Genomic DNA, 3,221 nt, shown 5'->3' with positions numbered 1-3,221 from the left:
AAAAATTGGTGAGCATATGTGACATAACATCATGAACATGCATGCAAAGTTTTATGGAGATCGGACAATAGGTGGCGCTATAACTGTTGAAAAGCTTTAAAACCATGTATTTCCTATGGTAAATTGCCTGTATTGGCTGTAAATGGTGTGTTCCATCTATGATCATATAATATTTATATCAAAATGTTCAAAATCAGTGCAGTACAATTCTCTGGACTCTCTAGATAAATAATTATCAGAAAATTTATAACTTTTTCATTTGGATGGCTATAATAGGGTCACTTCAATATGTAGCCTTGACCAAGAAAGCCTATATCTCTTCAATGAATGCTCAGATCTTCTTAAAAACAAGTCAGAACATGTGACTCTAAATAAGATAAGAAATAATGCATCTATAACAGTTAAAAAGGTGAAAATTATAACATAATGGCATATTAAGCCAATAATTGGTATTCTACTGCCCCCTGCTGTTTAAAATAGTCATTTTGTCATGCTACTAACTAATAATATTCTATAATTCTTATTTAGACTTTATAAAATCACTATTTTAACATTTACACTCACATTTTGTCAAAATGCATCTATTGAAGCATTGTGTCACAGACAAATGTTAATCCTGAATGAGACACAGTTCAGATCACTTTATCTACAACAGAATGTGTGTGTGTAGTCCCATGTTTCTGAATAAATCCTGAATAATCTGATTAATAGCTTGCAAAGACATATATTTTAATGGTCTATAAGCATTTCATATATTTTCATAATGACTTGTGTGTGTGTGTGTGTGTGTGTGTCTAGATATGAATGCAAAAAGACTTTATTAATAAGTAGAGTGGCCAGCAGAGGGCAGTAGAAGACCACTTATTGGCTCACTTTCATTTTAACAGCCTTGAGTTTCAACAAAATTCTGAACTAAAGCAAACCAGTTTTTCCATGTTAACTGCATTAGCCATGCTTACTATAAAATCCATTATATAACAATTACTATTATAACACAATCATATTTTGTCAGAGTGTAACACTTTATTTGTACTGACACATGCTAGATGCATGGTAAATCATACTAGAACGCAGTAAATCATGGTAAACAATGGTAAATCATGCTAGAACAGGGTAAATCATGTAAAGCATACTACAACATGGAATATCATGGTAAAACTATGGTAAATCATGCGAGATTCATGGTAAATCATACCAGAGCGTGGTAAATCATGGTAAACGATGGTAAATTATGCTACAACAGGGTAAATCATGTGAAGCATACTAGAACATTGTGAATCATGCTAGATTCATGGTAAATCATACTAGAACATGGTAAATCATGGTAAAACTATGGTGAATCATGCTAGATTCATGGTAAATCATACTAGAACATGGTAAATCATGGTAAAACTATGGTAAATCATGCTAGATTCATGGTAAATCATACCAGAGCGTGGTAAATCATGGTAAACGATGGTAAATTATGCTACAACAGGGTAAATCATGTAAAGCATACTAGAACATTGTGAATCATGCTAGATTCATGGTAAATCATGGTAAACGGTTTTCCATCTATTATGTCAGTGGTTACATGCTTGCTAAATGTCTTTAATGCTTATGTGCTAAAAGGCTTAACTGCTTGAACACCGCTAAAATGCTGCATGCAGCTTTAATTAGGTGTTCAAGCACGAAGTGCTGAAAACCTATTGTATTTGTACTGATTTTTATTATTATTATTATTATTATTATTATTATTATTCTTCTGCCGTAAAACGCATCATGCAGAACAAACCGTAAGTGCTGGAGCTCTGAAACTTTGTCAGATGGTAGTACAAAAATCGAGGAGAGCCTCAGAAAGTATGACCCCGATTGGCCTATAGGTGGCGCTACAGCAATCAATTGCGCGAAACTGCTCATAACTCCTAAACCGTATGTCGTAGACTCAAGTGTCTTATATCATTGGAAAGCTGGAGGCCTGAAGAACAAAACGTATATCTCCGATTTCATTTCCGGTATGCAAATTTTTCCGCCATTTTGAATTTTGTCAAAAACCTACTTTTGCGAACTAGTCCCTGGTTTTTCGCCCGATCAAAACCAGACAAATGCATACATGTTCTCTGGAGTCTGAATATCAATAATCATTGAAAAAAAGTTGAATTTTCGATTCACGGTCGCTAGGGGGAGTAAAATGATCGTTGTGGGAGGAGCCTATTTTACTAATATGGCTATAACTCAAGAAGTAAATGAGATATCTTCACCAATCTTGGAACACATGTGTATGAGTTCAATCTGAGGTCACAGTAAAAAAATCGCGTCGACCTAACACTAGGTGGCGCTATAACACACAAAAAACCTAAATCGGGCTATGACCACCTGACCGTTAGTCCGATTGACTTAAAAATTGGTATGCAGTGTCTTGGTCCAAGGTGCCATGTATGTGTATGAGGAAATTGGCGTAACTCAAAAAACATGGCCGCCATCGGCCAATGAATTTGAGCACCTATTACACGAGGTTAACGGAGGCCAATCGGAACGAAACTCGACAGACATGTTTGACTCATGGCCCAAGAGGTCTGTAAGAGTTTTGAAAGAAATTGGCCACTAGTTGGCGCTAACGAGTTTTACGGCTCTGTAATCACGTGGTGTTGCACACATCCCGAAAATATGCATATCATTTGATAGATCTCCTCAGGATGAACAACTTTCCCTCTAGAACTATTGCTGTCAATCAAATCGTTCATTAAATATTCACGAATATGTTAAAAACCTACTTTTGCGAACTAGTCCCTGGATTTTTGCCCGATTGGAACCAGACCAGTCTAGGACAATTCTCTGGACTCTCTAGATCAATAATCATTGAAAAAAAGTTGAACTTTTGCATTTTTCGTATGGCTATAACAGGGTCATTTAGAAAAGGGGCGTGTCAAATACACACAAAAGCCTATAAATCATAAATAAAAACTCAGAACTAAACAAAAATTGGTGAGCATATGTGTCATAACATGGTGAAGAAGCATGCAAAGTTTCATGGAGATCGGACCATAGTTGGCGCTATAACTGTCAAAAAGCTTTAAAACCATACATTTCCTATGGCAAATTGCCTGTATTGGCTGTAAATGCTGATCTCTTAAATGAATGCTCAGATCTTCTTTAAAAAAAGGTCAAGAACATGTGTAATATCACTCTGTACGGCATTGAAAAATTTCAGACAAATCAGACAAAATTTGCCTCTATAATTA

This window comes from Rhinichthys klamathensis, unplaced genomic scaffold, assembly GCF_029890125.1.
Source record: "Rhinichthys klamathensis goyatoka isolate OS25496 unplaced genomic scaffold, OSU_Roscu_1.1 h1tg000483l_1, whole genome shotgun sequence".
NCBI classification, from domain to species: domain Eukaryota; kingdom Metazoa; phylum Chordata; class Actinopteri; order Cypriniformes; family Leuciscidae; genus Rhinichthys; species Rhinichthys klamathensis.
This window is presented reverse-complemented; position numbering follows the sequence as displayed.